The 19321-nt window shown below is 38.9% G+C and overlaps 1 protein-coding gene across 3 annotated transcripts in view; it reads right to left on the bottom strand.

Moving 5' to 3' along the window:
- LOC121858702 (anoctamin-10-like) overlaps window positions 1–16051 on the bottom strand; it is an 87562-nt gene extending 71511 nt beyond the window's left edge. For 2 of the 3 annotated variants that reach the window (XM_042355290.1, XM_042355292.1), the window contains exon 1: window positions 15954–16051. The gene's annotated coding sequence lies outside the window, so the exon portion shown is untranslated. The other variant, XM_042355291.1, reaches the window with a different exon arrangement.
- Between the last annotated feature and the right edge of the window lie 3270 nt (window positions 16052–19321).

Below are 19321 nucleotides of genomic sequence, written 5' to 3'. Positions count from 1 at the left end.
CACCACCACCACTACTACCACCACCACCACCACCTTCACCACCACCATCATCTTCACCACCACCATCATCTTCCACCACCACCACCACCACCACCACCACCACTACCACCACCACCACACCCTCCACCACCACCACCACCACCATCATCTCACCACCACCACATCCCACCACCAACACCACCTTCACCACCACCACCACCATCATCTTCACCACCACCATCATCCCCACCACCAACACACCTCACCACCACCACCACCATCATCTTCACCACCACCACCACTACCACCACCTCCACCACCACCACACCATCACTACCACCACCACCATCATCTTTCACCACCAACATCCCACCACCAACACCACCTTCACCACCACCACCACCATCATCTTCACCACCACCACGTCTCCACTACCACCATTTCACCACCACCATCTTCACCACCACCACTAACACCTCCGCCCCTGAGAGAAACCTGAGGGGGAAGGGAAAATATTATGACAGAGGCGTGGCTTGTTCTTTCCAGGACCTTTGAGAATGTCGACACTACTGCCAGTGCTAGCGAAGATGGACGCCTGGGAGGATATCCCACTGCCAGGAAGGCAAAAGAGGAGTTCTGGAAGAAAGAAAGAAAGGAGGGAGGAGGAAGGAAGAAGAAAGGAAAGCCGGGAGGAAGGAAGTCAGGAAGGAAGGAGTAAATGAAAGAATGAAGGAAGGAAGGAATAAATGGAGAAGGAAGGGAAGAATGAAGGAAGGAAGGAAGGAATAAATGGAGAAGGAAGGGAAGAATGAAGGATGAAGGAAGGAAGGAAGGAAGAGATAGTGTCACCTGAAAAATGCGTACGACAAAACATTAAACATTTATTCAAAGTTGTAAAGCGTGAAATATCTTTTTAAATCTCAACAAACAGTTCCCAGGTTGGTTTGTCGTCGCCCGAGGGTTGATGACTGCCTGCTCAGACACTGTTATAGTATTATGACAGTGGTGAAGGTACGCCCACAACACACACACACACACACACACACACACACACACACACACACACACAAATGTTTTTACGTTATTGATCACCTGAAGATTAACCACCCCACCTTACTTCCCCAGAAGATTAACCTCTACCTAATTTCACGTAGAATTTCACTTTTAAAATGTAAGTTCATATTAAATATTAAAGTAATCCTGTACATACACACAAATCCAGAGTAACCTAACCTCTCATTCTGATAAACAAGTTGTAATTTAACGTACTCAAAGACCCTAGTACTTAAAACACATACAGTATATATATACAATATATAATAGCCTAGGAACAAAGCCTAGTATATAGCGGTATTTGTTTATTTTCAGAGACTTACGAACGATGCTTAGTATTTCTGGCAGCTCAAACACCTCTTTATTTATAAGAACAGAGAAGAGTATCGCGTAGGTTTTCACAATTAAAAAAACATGCAAAAATAGCGTAATAGAAATAGATTTTAATTTACTCTGAGATAAAAAAATAAGTTGACAAATAAACGATATTATTATTATTATTATTATTATTATTATTATTATTATTATTATTATTTACGCCTCTGAAAGAATATTAGACTAAAAATATTCGTAACCTGTCACTCATCAATAGGCAACAAGATCAACAACAACAAAGATGGCGACAGGCAGACTAAAAATAGCAAGACAGCAGTGTAGTAGCACAAGCACCACCACCACCACCACCACCACAACAACAACCACAACCACAACAACAACTACACCCTCAGCAACAACAACAGGAAGGGGAAGAAGGTTAGGAGGTGGTGGTGTGATATTGGCAAGATAAAGGATAGCCACAACAAGAGGAGAGAACAACGACAGACCGAGATAACAACGACAGACCGAGAGAACAACGACTGGACAGAAGAACAAAGACTGGACGAGAGAACGACAGGACAGAACAAGAGAACGACAGGACAGAACAAGAGAACGACAGGACAGACACCAGAATCTTCCTCACCTCTAACAATAATGGTTTCAAGGCCACTGCCCCCCTCTCCACCACCATCTCCAATCGTCAGTCAGGAAACAGTGGTTGTAGAAATAATGGTGGTAATAATGGTAATAGTGATAGTGGTGGTATGAGGTGGTAATTATTTATTTATTTATTTTTTAATTTTGCAGTAGTAAGTTATCCTCTGACTTACGCTATTGTTTATACTACTACAGCGGCTTCTTTCTCTCTCTCTCTCTCTTTTTCTTCGTTGTATTGATAGTTTCCTCATCTCTCTCTCTCTCCATTAATCTTTCCTTCGTCCTTGTTGTATTTCTCCTCGTTCCTGCCAACTTAGCTCTCAAAACACTAGACGTTGCCAAATACTTCCCTAAGAAAACGTGAGTCTTCCGCGATGGTCGAGAAAGACGTTTAATTGCAAGAAAAAAAAATAAGCAAAGGGAAAAAAATGTATATGGAGTGAATAAAAAATAAATACGGTTGATAAATGAGTGAAAATGGATAAGGGGAAGAATGAATAAAAAAAAGGATCAAATGGACAAATAACAAGTGTAAAAGAAGAGTAAAATAAAGAATAATAAAATATAAAAAAAAGGAGATTTTGTATGCCGGTACATATAAAAAAAAGTGTAGTGGCCGAAAGAATACAGCACTCGCCTGTATCCTAAAGGCCACTGGTTCGTGGACGGTGTACCAGTCAACCCAGCTGTGAATGGGTATCTGACTTTACAGCTGAGAACGTGAAAACGGTCGAGTGTAGTAGTGCCAGCCACAATCTCCTTACATAATATATATACACCGAAGGATTAAATTTCAGAGCGCTCTATTCACTTACAAATAAGAATATAAGAAAACGTAGCACAGTATGATTCATCTCTGTGTTGAGTCGAGGTTATGGCGGGGATATATATACTAAGGTAGTGTGCGTGTGAGAGCAGGAGGTGGGAGAGGTTAGGGCGACAGTGTCAGGTGGAGGAGAGTCACTGTGAGGGGGGATTGAGGTGCCAAGAGTGTGTCAACTGGTGGGCCAGACGCCTGCTGGTAGTGGATGAGTCTCCCCACATCACACACACAACGACAAGCAGAGTAATAGCCATGCACACTCCACAACACCCATCATGCCAACCACCTGGATTATCACTCTTGGTTTCTCACTCTCAACCTTCAATTCTTCTACCCTTCAAAATTTTTCTGCTTCTTTTCATTCTGTTCGTCTGTTAATAGTCATTCACTCTTGTCTCTCATACCGCCTTCGTCACTGATCGGGCCTGTGAGCGACTTGGAAGGTCGGTTATTTTCCGTTACACAATCTTGGTAAGTACTGGGCAGACACGGCCTCTGGAATATACCAGAACATGTACCAGTGTTGGTCATTGTTTGATATTTATTATTTTTTTTTATGACCTTATTGTCTTGTTTTAGTAAAGGAGGAAATCAGAGTAGCCCTGAGAAAACCTGTATTGTTTGGTAAGGTCACACGTCTATCCCGGGCTACGACTCGAACCCAGGACATAATACGCCTATTGTTTCCTTCTCTTTCACCGTTGATAAGAAACTCGCAGGTCCTAATCTCGTGCCAGGAGGACATGAGTGGCGTCAGAGCCCCTCACTTCTCTGATAACACACAAAAATAAACAAAATGGCAGATTCTTTTTATATCACCCCGTGACTATTTACAGCACTCGTTGGCAACTCACTCACAACACATTATCATCAACTTTCACTGTAATTTCCTGACCTAATATTCAACATAATAACAAGTGTTTAAGTACGTGGGATGTGTATGAATGATATTGCAAATCTATACAGTACTTGGAATTCTATAAAGACATTAATGTAAGTATGACATAACATTATACCTTACCGTAACCTTATACAGTGTGAGATCCGACGTTCATTTTGGCAATATGCAGATTTTTTAATATTAATTTCGGCAATTACGGTTTTAACGGGCAGTACACCATGAGTTAAGTCTTCACTACACACCAAAACGAAATAACACGGGTTGAAAGTCCCAGAAAAGAGACATTATTGGTCACAAAACACTGGCGGGATTTGGAAGTACACTGTCAATAACAGCTTGTGCTCTACCCAGGTGTCAGCACGGAGGTTATCGAGTCTTGGGCAACACTAAGCAGTCAAGAATGAAAGTTGTTTTGAACCAATGGCGTGTCAGCCTCAACAAACTATACCCTCCTTCTTAGATAATATAGTATCCTGTCAAGGTCACGTTTATCAGATGGTCGATAATAGGGTGTTCTACATTACGGGATTATCCTTGCAACGCGGGAATCATTTTGATAGTACTTTGATACCGATATGAATCGTACCCAAAGTTTGTTGAGTACACACTTCGTGCAATAGTATTTGTGAACAATTCTTACATAGGTTATGATAATTATCCAACATAAAATAATTGGGAAAATATATAAAGATGAGCCTAGTGTGAGGTGTGCAGGTGTTGAGAAGTAAATAATAGACTGGCATCAATTTCACAAACCTTGGCACACAATTCCTCAAAAGGTGGCCTTTGGCTTCTGGGGCTAGACGGCGTTTATTAATGAGAAAAAACTAAATAACAAAAGAGCTTATAAATTATTAGTTTACTACACAAATTCCAGGTTTAAATACTTATATAAAAATGGAGGTCAAGCAAATAGCACTAAAAGTTTTTTCCTTCGCAGCTTCTCAACTGATAGCTACAAATCCCTCCTGTTGACCATTTAAATCTCGGCTGAGAATACTACAAACAAATATCGTATTAGGTAAGACTTAACAAACATATACAATTATTGTTAGGAAGGATACGAGAGATATAAGTAAGTGAGATGAGGCTTTAGCAGACCAAAATTCGAAGCGGCCCACACCATAATAAGTGATTAAGTAACCCTGTAAAAGAAGGAAAATAATATCAACAACAAATCCTGGTAACAATAATAAAAAAAAAATCGTAATATAAAGAGAGAATTATTACAATGATCTGAAGAACATTAAAACAAAATCTGGAGAACAGACACTCGGAATGATGGTACTAGGCAGCGGACTTTGTATAAATAAACCGAGAATGATCGTCGCGTGCCAAGTAACGTTTAAAAACTTTCTGGTATTTTCACCGCAAGTTAGGAAGTGTCACAATATATCATTCGCACAAAGGGGTCAGAAGCCAAGACCATAGTGAGATGTACAAACGTGTTGAGGAAAGACGAATCATGAAACGGTCCCACTGGATTTGGAATTTTAGTCCGTAATGAAGTGATTTTTAACTGTTGATGACGAGTGTGTTTACGCGCTTAAAGATCTTACAGTTATGGAGCCTTAGACATACATTACATTAACATCGATATTACGTGTCTAACTGAATATAGAACACTAGATATCCCTTCATATTATCAATCTTCCTTAAATGTTGGTGTTTATGATACTGTTTTAATTCCAAAGGTTATTTTAAAGTAACCTGTTGATGAATCATACCAAATACATATTTAATAAAAATCCTTGTAGACGTAAATAAACACCTTGGTCATGAAGAACTATTATACTTAAAATAAACCAGTAAGTTTATGCTAATTAAGGTAAATTAGGTTAGATGTCTAGTGCTTATATAAGTTTAACCTAATTATTTGAATTAATGTCACAAGGTTATATAAAACGATGATAAAGTTTGGTGTAATTATTTGATTTATATGTTAATGATAAAACTAAATCAGTCATGGTTAGATCAGACGTTAGATCAATGAAACCAGGTCATGTTGCGGTTGGGTTGAGTTAACAGGTTGTGACAGGTGAAACATATGTCAGTATGGAGGGGGAGGGAGGGGGAGGGAGGGTGACGTACCGTGAGGTGGTCTACATTCTTGGGCGGTTACAAGGCGCCGCCCATACTGATACAAACAAATATGGAGGAGTGAGACAAAACTTCCCTATAATATCTCTCCCATAACACAAACCCAGTGCACATCAGTACAAATACAAGAAAAAAGTTTCACAGTTAGAATTTTCAAGTAATCCGCAACAGAAAACGAGAAGTTATATTGGGTAGCCTATTGTAAACTCCAATACGAAAGTCTGCCGATTTAAATTCCCGTGTTAATTTATATATAACATTCATATTTACTTTAAAGTATAAAGGTGAATCAAGATTTTTGAGTACCATTCACATGTTTTTTTACTAGACAATAATAATTAAAACAAAATAATATAGGAGACGCTCAGTTGCCATGCTGAAACACACGTATACAGTAACGATCTCAAGACAGTGGTGCAAAACGGTTCTTATTAGATTGTTGTTGTTTATAAGTATTTATGCATACACTAGACAACAGGGATCGCCTAGAGTAGCCCTTAATTTATTTCACCTGATGATTTAACACCCTAACGTAACCAGGAGGGAGGGGGGGGGGGTGGATAGTTAGGTTAGCACTAGGGTGGTTAATGTTAAGAAGTAAGGTAGTGGCTAAGCTTCAGGTAATCCTACAATAGCTATTAATAATGAAAGACGATAAACCTTCCTCTAATGAGTGGAATGTGTTATAGCTAATTAATTCATCAGGTTTTATACCAATACTATAAATAAATAAATAATGGCTTGTTAGGTTACCCTTACTCGAATAAATTTACCATTTGTATACCTTTACTACATAGTATGTACATTGTTTATATAGATACACTATGTACATTGTATACCTGCAGTGTCCATGTACAGTAGCTAAAACAACTATCTGTGCAGGTGAGGGTCGATATGCTCCGAAATTTTACGTGTGACCATTGACAGCCCTCATATACCAAAATTTATCGTCCATGGTCTCATGTTGTTTTCCACGAAGTATGCACAGAGAGCTGTTTTAACTACTGTACATACTGAAACATATGAATTTCAAAGACGATTTTACTGAATAAATATCTATCTTTTAAGGTTCACGGAGGCCATGTGAAGCGAAGAAAGAAGATTTTTGTTCTTAAGAAAAACCACACACACTTATACTGATATTACTTAGCATTCCCATCAACATTCGTCTTATAAATAGCTACTGATTATCTCATTTATAATATTTTCGTTGTTATTTAATTTAAGACAAACTATTGATAACGGACTCGTGATGGACTATTCGTTGGTAATGATTATATTAACGTAAAACAACCTAACCTAACGTAACCTAACCTAACCTAACGTAACCTAACGTAAAACAACCTAACCTAACGTAACCTAACCTAACGTAACTTTTATTAGCACTCAGGAAAACTAGCGATAAATTAAGACAGGTTTGTGTTTTTGATAAATGTACAGGTAAAGCGAACTATGAGTTATCAGTTCACTGTAGTATTTTCACGCTAATTCTAGACGATAAGTCAACATTTATGCATTATTTAAATATATCGTAACTATTCCATTTATGAACATCTTGAAATTTCTCACCAAGATATTAATAAGTTTATAATGTACCGTCCACTGTGTTATCAAATACATTTTATTAGAGCTAGCAGAGAGAGAGAGAGAGTTCCAATGTAAGCGTTTAATACTGGCGATATTTTTATGCCAGATACCTAACAGTAAATTCCAATGATATCTTTTATGAGCAATTCCTTCACGCCAGATCAAATTCTTAAGGTCGAGTGTCGAACTTCACGAGAAATTGATGAGAAATTCATCAGTATACCTCGGGGCTCGAACTTTATACCAGGAATAATTGGGATCTGAATGTTTGCGAAAGATGCGAACAGTTGTTTAGCGCCTTCTTCCTATTGTATATAATATTCTGAACAGCCATTAGTCAATTTAATATATATATAAAAACACACCACAGAATTAATCGTGGAAGTCAATGACCATTAATGAATACAGTAACTTATAGTATCAAATAAAGCACAACACTAGGTTACGCTTTACACCAAGTTAGGCTCCGCACATCAATGCCTCAAGGTGTACCCTCCCTCCCTCCCGTCTCAATTGTTCTAGTATAAACAGATGCATGGCATTATTACCCCCCCCCCCCGGACCATGGTGCTATGACCAGTATATCAATGCCATTATACGCCAGCACCTCTCCTACCCCGAGTCATCTGTCGTCTGACAAGCATTAACGTAGCCTACCTTGCTATTTCCGTCTGCAACCTTGGCAACGTTCCGATTCGCCATCTCTCTCACCCAATCTCCCTCCCCCTTTCCGACCCTACAGGTGTACTCCTCGTTGTATATTTTTGGAACCGATATGATATAACTCATTAAATCTTTAATTTAGGAAATATTTGATCCTGGTGCGATACAAGAGTCATGGGGGCCAGACACGGTGACCATACTTACACAGCGAGCACAACTGTCTCTAGGGACGAGATATGTATGTACAGTATACATGTGTCGTGTACAGTATATTATATTTGTTTTCAAATTATTATCTTTATATATTTACTTTGTAAGAGCAGGAGAGGAACGGGTTTATGCTCTGTCAACAAGAGGCAGAAAAGTTTTGAGGAATATATTTACTTAAGTGTTAAAGGCTGTTTACTGTCTTCTATCGTGTTTACAAGCTTATAAAATACATATATTATCTAATTATATGGCATGTAACACATAAAATAGCCCGAGAACGTTTAGAGTGTAGGACCGTGGTCGCCAACCCTCAGATAAAATGACTACTGTATACTCTGAACACAAAAATGTTACTTTGGGTTCTCCACACAGGATTGATATAATACAATTATTATTATTAGTAGTAGTAGTAGTAATTAGTTTACTGATTCGTATAGGCAATTTCTGAGTTATTTTCCATTGTTCTTATTTGTACTATCGTGAAACACTTAGAACAATCATCAAGAACTCATTGATGTTTAATCTCTGTTTTCTCATACAGAAACAAACGTAGTGAATGCTGGTTAACGATCTAAGTCGCTGAAACACATCAGTAGCATACATCAACAGCTATCATCTAGTGTTCGCTAACCAAATTAAGCTAACTATAAAAAAGTCAACGTAAAGCGTATATGAGGAATTTTTTCATAAGATATCCACTTATTATTATTAAAGACTATAGCACACGTGTATCTACTCACAAAACATTTGGGATAATTATTCGCCCGGTCCATCGCACACTAGTTATTAAGATACTTCAACAAGGGTCCTGAGTTACGGTGACTCATACGGTCAATATTTCTCCTCAATGAAGATGTAAGAATTCACTACACTGACTTCAGCTAAATCACAAATATAACATCCCAAAGTAACATGGAAATTTCACTGAGATTACTGTTCCTCAATTATACGTTTACTTAAGGTAGATAATCTTAATTTTGTCTCGCTAAATAAGTACTTCCGATTACTAAGCTAATTTATTTGTAATTATGATGTTAGTTTCAAAGTTATTTTTGTGTTTTAGCTTAAGTCAACCGGTGAGTGACTGAACGCAAGGGAAGAAAGTCGCTCCAATACTCAGCTCTTCCTTGTTTTTCCTGTTTGACACATACCAACGCTTGCAATAGTGTGGGACGTGGTGCTGTAGTTGTTGTACAACTATAAGTGAGGATCTGTAGGAGTGTTGTGTGTACTAATGTTGTGGTTCCGGTTATGTACAGTAGGACACGAGAGGAAACGATGAAGTTTAGTTTTATAGAACGGTTCTATAAAAAAAAACGCGAATATCAGACTCAGCAGATGATAAGTTACTGATGTTATTACTTTTATCTTTATCCTCTTCACCACTGATCGGCTCGTTAGCCGCTTGGCGGTCGGTTACGTCTCTGACACGCACTGTTGGCAAGTACAGTACTGGGCATGTACTGGCTCCTGAATGTATCTGTACCTGCTCCAGTGCTGGTCAAGTCTGGTCTTAAAAGAGCTCACACTCGGTGCCGTCACAACACTCTCTGGCAGATTGCTCCAAGAGTTCACAACTCTCACTCCGAAAATGGTTCCCCTCACAATATTCTGTAGGTGCGGCTTCTTCAACCTTGAGTTGTGACCCCTTGTGAGGCGGACGTCCTCCAGCTCCAGGTATGGGCACTCGACTGAGTAGTGCCCCCCGAGATGTTTATAAACTTAAATTAAGTCATCCTTTGCACCCCTATAGGTAGTTGCAGGCGTTCTAATCTTTCTTGGAAACAGAGATGCCGCAGTGCAGGCACCAGTCTGGTGGCCCACCTTTGAACACTTTCAAGCAACTAACAGTCCCTAGTATATCTCGGGGACGAGAGGGGTGACAGTACTCCAGACGGGGATGCACCTCACTCTTTAAGAGCCGTACGAGGGATAGACCTTCTAGATCAGGGGTGTCAAACTCATTTGCCAAGGAGGGCCAGATTTAATATGAGTACACAGCATGCGGGCCAAGTAACATAATTATGAGCACTTCACAATCACCTCTTAGGTGAGTAGTACGACAAAATAAGAAAGGTGGATTTAGTCTGCGCTCGTGTGAAACCCTTAAAACAAACAAATCAAGTGTTTACTTACCTTGATCAATCTTATTGTTAGCTACTGCTGCTTCCTGATAATTGGCACCTCTTGGTATGGACCAGTGTATCAAAGTTGGCACTAACGACTGAGCTGTAGCAACCTTCGGTATTGAATTAAGGTGCGCATCAGTAAGTTGAGACCGAAGCCGAGACTTGTTCAAGTTCATCACAGAAAAGAGTTGTTCACAGACATATGTACTTCCGAACATTGACATAATCTTTGAGGCAAAACATTTAATCCTGGGATAATTTGGTCCAAAATATTGATAAAATGTGCCAACATCAACTATCGAAAACTTGTTCCTCAACACAGAATCACACTGGAGCTCAATTAATTCTAACTGAAGATGTTCTGGTACCTCATTAACACCAACAGAGAATGGGTCCCGAAAAATGAAAAAAATCCTTCTCAAGTCTTGTAAAGTCGGCAAATCTTTCTTGGAACTCATTCATTAATTTGGAAATCTTGATGCAGTACTTTTTTGTGTTGATATCAGCTTGAAACTCAGGTGTGCCTTGCAGGGACTTCAAGGTCGGAAAGTGAGAAAGATTACTCTCTGATAGTTGCCGTTCAAAAAGCTGATGTTGATTGAGTATTTTGTTCTAGGAAACAGCAGACTATTTTATTCAGCGGAGGGATACACTCACTATTTAGTTTTAGCTCCTCAAGGTAAGGCTGGAGCAGCAACTGGGCCGCGGGCCGCATGTTTGACACCCCTGTTCTAGATATTTGAACGACCGTCTTATAAGACCAACTAGCTAAGTTGCTTGATTCACCTTCTCACAATGGCCCGAGAACACTTGTGTTACTGTGCATCAACAAACATGCGAACACAAGATTAGATCATATACAAAACATCAACAATTAAACGATAAGAGATCAGTCCCTCTGATTCTGCATTTGAGAAGAAGTAAGACATTAGAGATAATTAACTAAAGAGAGAGGAGGAAGTAAGAGGAGAAGGAAAACTCAACCAATCCGTTTGTTTTAGTGATGCGATGACGTCACATCCTGGGGGGCATCGGGTTGATTGATCCAGATCCTTCCTCGAGTTTACATTTGTTTTGTGGCGCCAGTTGGCCACTGAACTGTCTCGTCATCCATACCCGTTCATAGATACATAGTAAAATCGTCATACAGTTTCACATTGATTCAGCATTTACATACACGATGCAGGTATACAAACAATATACGTACATAGTGCAGGAATACAATGCATACAGGCAGTGCGGGTGTACAAACAATGCCAAATGACACGACCAAGAATAGCCAACAATGACATGGCCATTTCAGTTTGCCCTTATTAGTCGACTTGTTATTCAGGTCATCTTATGTACAAAGTGTTTAGAACTGAGTTGGACAACCAGATGGTTTAATTAAATAAGCTGTCATTTAGTTGGTGTGAGGGGTAGTTTGTTTACTTTAGGTTAGTGAACTATTTCGGTCTTTAAACTGGTTAATGTAGATAGATGGCTGGCCTTGACAAGCTGTCATATAATTAACTAATGGTTAGCTGTTAATTATTCTATACTAAGATTAACTTTCTTGGTTTAGATGTATCGACTCTGTCCTCGGTGTCTTTAAAATGATAACTGTATTTTATTTCAGTGATATATAAATATCCTCGCTGATATGACAATGCCGAAAATCACAAATTGAAATAGTAGGTGATGCTAAGTGAACGTATCTAATGTTAATAGATTCTCAAGTGCAATTTTTATTCAATTTTGTACGTTATTTTAGTGCGTTAGTTTAAATATAACCAGTAAGATTACATTTCCGGTTAAGCGGAGTATGTATCGTACAAAACCTAGACTATTAATGACCAGAGTTGTTAAAGCGTAATACTGTAATAAATTATAACATCAATATAATCATAACACGAACCTTGAGAATCCCTGAAGCACATATACACACACACACACACACATACATAATTTATTCTGGACATACAGAAATTTCAGAAACTGTCTAAATCAAGTCTCAGTGAAAGTCATTCATTGTGCCTTCGGTGTGGTATTTAAATGCATTAAGTCCCACTCTTACATATCTTTTGGTTCTCAGTTTATATCAAAGAAATGGAATTTGGCAGTGAATTTTTAAAACCGTTTATATCCTCTAAAAAATCGATCTAGCGTAGAAACTTAGTACTTATATAGACCTTGGCAGTTATAGCACTTAAACAGAAGAGCATTTCACATATTTCTATTTTTTAATATTCTCTCACGCCAAAAAAGTGGACGGTACTTAAAGATAATTCTACCCTTTCCTGAATAATATTTGTTTTTACACCTTTCAGTACACACAACACATTCTCCCCTACGACTCGGAACACCGCCTGCATGAAAACCAGATTTAAGTATACAGATAATTAATAAACATGATTGACCAAGAGCCAATCATTGGCTGTATTAACCTGCACTTCAAAATAAGAAGACCCTCGAACGTGAAAAAACATCCTTCAGTCGGTCAGGAAATCCATAAATGCAGAAACACAAAAAGCAGCTGTCGAATTTGCTTATAACGCAGCATTCTCAGTATTAGTCTTCCCTTTTAAAGTTAACTAAAAGACGGAATAAAAAAAAAACAGGAACCTCTTGCTTAGTAACATTTTCCTCTTCCCCGATAGCATCATGTTTACACTCAGGATTGCATAAAAACTAAAAGAAAGAAGTGTAAAAAAAAAAATTGTTAAAAGGGTGAACCATGCCAAGAGCCAAGCCTCGTGAGTTATCGTACACACGTCAGCAGCAAACAATGTCTCCACTTTGAAACATTGATGAGCTAAGAAAAATGCAAACACATTTTTTCAGGCAACAGGAATCAACCAAACCTATTTTCTTCAGGCAACAGGAACCAAACAACCCCCTTTTCAGACAACAGGAATCAACCAAATCTATTTTTTTCAGGCAATAGAAACCAAAAAAACTTTTTTCAGGCAACAGGAATCAACCAAATCTATTTTCTTCAGGTAACAGGAACCAAACAACCCCCTTTCAGACAACAGGAATCAACCAAATCTATTTTTTTCAGGCAATAGAAACCAAACAAACTTTTTTCAGGCAACAGGAATCAACCAAATCTAACCTTTTCAGGCAACAGGAATCAACCAAACATTTTTTTCAGGCAACAGGAACCAATCACCTTAACATTTGTTCAGGCTTTTCAGGCAACTAGTGGCAATAAAAACTACCTAAGTTGCTGACTATAAAATCCTTTCGTTTATATGACCTTAACCTAATCCACATACAATACTATCAAATTACTGTGAACTGCACCCAAAAGACTAGCACTCGTATTAGACATCATTCAAGCAAAATACAAAAATCCTACTTCACAACTGTATGAATTATATGTAATTACGGTTATAAGCGCAACAAGCAAGACGGAATGTTGGAAATATACAACGAACATGACTTGGGGGGGAGGGGGGGGGGCTAATTTTTCATACGAGACAGCAACCAATCCACAACTTAAGCAAAATTACGCTATGAATCCTAGAGCAGGTTAGTTTAGGTTAGGTTTTTGGTTCGTATCATGTGTGTAGATAAAACTGTAAATAAATATATGAATAACAAAATAGTTTAGCGTTTCTCTTACTTGTACTCTTCCATCTCTATATCCTGAACGCATCGCCACCAGATGAATTTAGAAAGATAGGTAGTTTGAATCCGTTTGTATATGTAACTTTATTTTAGACTCGACACTGTTTCCGGATCTAAAACCAGAAAAAAAAGTTTCATTGACATATTAAGACACACCGTTGTACCTTTGGAGATAAATTTTGCTTTCATCTTATTTTTTATCTGAATGAATATCTAGCCATTTAAAATTCAATCACACTGAGATTATTCTTTCCCCAACTCTCGAAAAAATTCCATACTAAAATAAACATTGCAAATTTCATATTTTTAGGATATGAGAGAGGACCGATAATTGTGGAGAAGTAAAAGACAAAATAAGATGGAAAGGTGTGTGACTGGGAACTTGGAATGAATAAGAAGGCGTACTCACAACAAAAGTGGCAAATAGGAAAAAGACAAGGATCGTCATTACTAATATTGGACTTCCAGTGTTCAGTTTGTTCCAAAATACCACTGGACATCCTGGCGTATAATGCTGCACACCGAGGCATAATTCAGAAAACAATCCTCAGAACATTTTGACTACAGCTGTTCATTTTAGCCTTGTGCACCAAGAAACATTGTGATCGTTTCGCGCCTTAATAAATGAGTCTTGGAGCTTTACACCTTTTTAAGATATGATCACTTACTGTCTCTATAAGTAAGACATTATAAGTAATATATGTATAATATATTAAATTCGTGCATCAAAGAATATTTGTTTCGCTCAAATCTTCAGAACATGTTAGTAGCTACGATATTCAAACCCTCGCCAACCCAACTCCTCTAAGGTAGTGGCAGAGGCGGCTCCTCCTCCACGTTTAAATATGGAATGCCAAAGAAATTAACAGGTTTGGCACCACTCCCGGGTCTTCCCTTGCTTCATCATCTCTATTATACTGTAAGTGTTACTTCTGTGTAGTGTCTCCACCAGCTACCTAACGTGGTATAACGTATAGTCAGTCTGGCAATCTACTATGACGCGCGGTCACACAAACAACTGTAAACGGTTGTAATTTTTAATTTAAACAAATGACAAACCGCTACATTTCATCCACTAGAAAGTGAGAAATATTTCACTTTGTGTACAAGAATATTGAGTGTACTTCGCATCCCGTGTAAACGGGGGAAATCCAAACGAAATTGCCTTTGGATTTTATGATCAACAATTGGTGAACAAAGCCAGTCTCAATAATCTCGTACGAATTTTTAATGTTTCTGCATATGAACACAATCTTTCACACTGCAAATAATTATCCCTTTTCCCAAATAATGAACTTTCGTATTATGGTTTGGGTATTATTCAATTTGTCTTTAGATTACATAGCATTTCATAAAAATGTCTTGAACTTAATTAATCCACATACGATCCATCACAAGTTATTAAAGAAAGATAAAAAATAAAAAAAGGCAAAAACAATTCGTAAAAACAAATAAAAACAAAAAAATTAGCGAGTAGCTTCACTAACCTAGTTACAAAATTACGTAACATCTGTGCCGAAGTAAAGCCAATGGCGCCAGAATTTGGGAAATTTTAAGCACAGCAACTATGTATACCTGGTATAAAAACTTGGCGTGAGGTAATCCACAAAAATTCCAAATTGTTTTTCAAGCGCTGGGTCACCTTTTCCAAACAAGCTTTGTTAGGCCCGGCGTCCACACGGTAACTCAGAGCTGATAACTCAAAACGTGGCAACAATTACAAACTAGCGTGTCATGCATAGTTTCCCTACCGTGAACAGCTGACCTTCGCTGCAGGAGATGACTATGATAAACTCATCAGCCACCAACTAATATTCCAACAAGACCACTCGCGAGTGATGCCCTCTGTTTGCCCACGTCTCACAGGAGCCACAAGCCGAGCTGTGAACCTCTCAACCGTATCACTAATGCCACTTACACAATGTGAACCTGCCCTCTCTCCAGCTCCCCTCACTGTGAGAGGTTCAAGGTGATCACCGGCAAACCTCCGACCGGGAGCCTGAAATAGAACTACCTTTGCCTTTACGAGAAACCTGTTACCAACATCCAAACAGGTGCCACCCGTTTTCTGTATTTCGTTTACTATTAAAGAAAACAAAATATTTCTGGAGAACTACGATAAATTCCATCCTCGCAGTGATGCCGATATTTCCAAATCCGTGTTTTACACTTACAGTAGCAGTGTTTCATCAGAATGACATAACTTTTCAAATAAATTTATTTACATGATAGCGATTGCATTTACCTAAATAATACAGGAACACGTAGAACCAGAATATTGTATACGGGAAGGTGTAGTTACTAAGTATACGTTGACATGAATTTAATAAACTCTCTTGTCTTACCTACTTCCTTCTTTGGTACATTGAGAGAGCAAAACGAAGGGAAAGCATCATCCTACATGTATGATGAGGGAGTTGGGCATAGTAATAATCATTTCTAAACTCCGGGTACTTGTTTTCTTTGTATTTTGAGTAAAAAATGAAGGGTCACTTTTATCCTCTTAGCCACTGATCCAGCAGCTTGAGCAGTAAATAGGCTCGATGAAAATAAGTGAGCATGCACGATACACTTGATGTGCATTTGGCATTTCCGATAACGAAGACAGGTGACACACAATGAAGCGATATATCCCTGCTTGTTAATGCCGATCCAGTGACTACTTTATGCCCTGGAATGTCTATAAAATTGCCCTTTTCACTGGAATACCTTCTTTTTTTCTTTCTTTTATCCTCTTCACCACTGATCGGCTCGTTAGCCACTTGGGCGATCGGTCACGTCTCTGTTACGCACTGTTGGCAAGTACTGTACATGCAGGACAACTTATTGCGTAATAATAATGCATGCGACTACCACACAATTGATAACAGCTATATAGCACACTGCCTTCTACTGCCAATGCTAGTTCCCATTTTTCACCATAACTAGTACATTATCAGCCAATTTCACATTTGTGACGAAAGCAGCATTTTTCACTTGTACTTTTCTGCTGGAGTGAAAGATGTTTCTTGTTTTCGAGACGATAGTTCTCCTTGTCTCTTTCTACGACTATGAAACATTGAGTTCCGGGGAATGTTGATTGCTCCTTGTCTTGCATAATAGTCACTGTGTCCGTTCCTTCACTAGGTCAACTTAAGTAGACTAGACTAAGTTCAAAATTGGTTAGATTAGATGAGGTTAAGTCATCATGTGTGGGAAAGACGGTCGTGCCCGCATAAGCATGGGTTCTGCCAAAAGTTCTCCTGCCCGGGAAGGGGGGAAGACAGGTGAGTGGGCTACATCCTTGACCACCGAAGGGTCAAGACGTACCTGGCGCTCCTCTCGGAGCAGCCAGGTCAACTGTTAAGTTGGCCCATACCAACCCCTTCCCCTGAACCCTCCTCCCCACCGGAATATCAACAAGTTCTCGCCAGAAGTTACAATTTCATTTAGGAAAGGAATGGAACCAGTGTTAAACAGAGGTGAACAGTGGTGAACAGTGCTTAAGTCAGTGAGAACAACGCAACAGTAACAGTCGTACCCAAGTTAACCTTCACACAATGAGGTCCCAGGTACCCAGTGATAACGAGACCCAACAACAACCAGCGATGTGTTAATCCGTCTACGATAGGAAGGCCTGGGACCAAACCTCACTCATATAACACCATCTGTGAAGGAATTACTACACCACGTGAGGCCCCCCTCATAACACCATCTGTGAGAGAATTACTACACCACGTCAGGTCCCTAATAACACCATCTGTGAGGGAATTACTACACCACGTGAGGACCATCATAACACCATCTGTGAGGTAATTACACCACGTGAGGTCCCCCATAACACCATCTGTGAGGTAATTACACCACGTGAGGTCCCCCATAACACCATCTGTGAGGTAATTACACCACGTGAGGTCCGCCATAACACCATCTGTGAGGGAATCACTACACCACGTGGTCCCTCATAAAACCATCTGCGAGGGAATTACTACACCACGTCAGGTCCCTCATAACACCATCTGAGGGAACTACTACATCACGTGAGGTCCCTCCTAACACCATCTGGGAGGGAGTTACTACACTACGTGTTTGCTGTTCAACACGTACAATCCTACATTAATCTGTATGTTCACTGTATGTTCCTTTACCTTTCTCTAATGAAGGCTTTTGTTAAACCACCAATGTATGTAATAAGTCATTTATGTCCAATGTATATTTTCAGCCTTCGGGCTGCAGAACGTTTTCAATAAACCGTTAATTATTATTATTATTATTATTATTATTATTATTATTATTAGCATTACTGAGAGTTTCGTCGAGTCTGAGATGTTTGGAAACCTGTGTAAATGCTTGTTGGTATTCAACTGTATCTGACTGCGTGGCACCAACCCACGTCTTAATTCGGATTCATAAAAAAATATTCAGAAATATCAATACATTTAGAAGTTACTAATGACGACAGAAGCAACACCATGATGTATGACATATTTACATTGTAAACGGGCAGAGATTAAAAGAAGTCTGAGTACCCCAAAAAGAAAACACCAATCTTTTTTCATTCGCCCTGGTGAGTTACAAACACGCACTGGAGAGATCAGACATTTAAACAATGGTACGGTAATTATGCAGTTAGACAAGGCAGAACGGAGTCACGACACTGGTTTTTTTCAAGGTAGGTAGATAACAGGTAGCCTCACGCAGGTACATAGGAATTCACTAATTAGCAACTTTACTCTCGAGATCGCTAAGCCACGCCCCTTTTGCCACTTCATGGTTTGTAATAGTGAGGTACAGTATTATGATCTGCTTCTACTGTTTGATGTAACTAAGTGGGCGGAGCTTAATAAGTGATGTCATCGCTAGCCAATCAGCGACGTTGGATGAAATCCAGCGGTCGCAAGTAAGATATTTATATTTATTTTATATATTTAATCAGTGGCTCCAATTAAAATAAAACAAAAAATCTCCATTCCATACATTTACTGTACAACTTTTAATGCCATCATAAGCCTTCAAAAATACGTAAATAAAAATTTCATTTTTATTTTCATTAGCGTAGACCCTATGGGAGTGAGGCTACCTGTTATCTACCTACCTTGGGTTTTTACCCTTTGAGTTTACAAGAAAGAACTCGAACAATTTACCTTGTTTTGAAGGCGGACCACCGAATTAAGCATTTGAGTACATAGGTTTCCTAGAAAGATGTATTAACTAAAGTTATTTAAACTCAAGATTAACCGAGGTGTGGTATTCCAGAATGTTAGGACCATTCAGAGCACAAATAATTATGAGGTTAACTTACAAAAC

The sequence above is a fragment of the Homarus americanus genome, unplaced genomic scaffold, assembly GCF_018991925.1.
Source record: "Homarus americanus isolate GMGI-L3 unplaced genomic scaffold, GMGI_Hamer_2.0 scaffold74, whole genome shotgun sequence".
In the NCBI taxonomy this organism is placed as follows: Eukaryota; Metazoa; Arthropoda; class Malacostraca; order Decapoda; family Nephropidae; genus Homarus; species Homarus americanus.
Note: the sequence above shows the minus strand (reverse complement) of the source record. Positions and strands in the feature narration are given on the sequence as shown.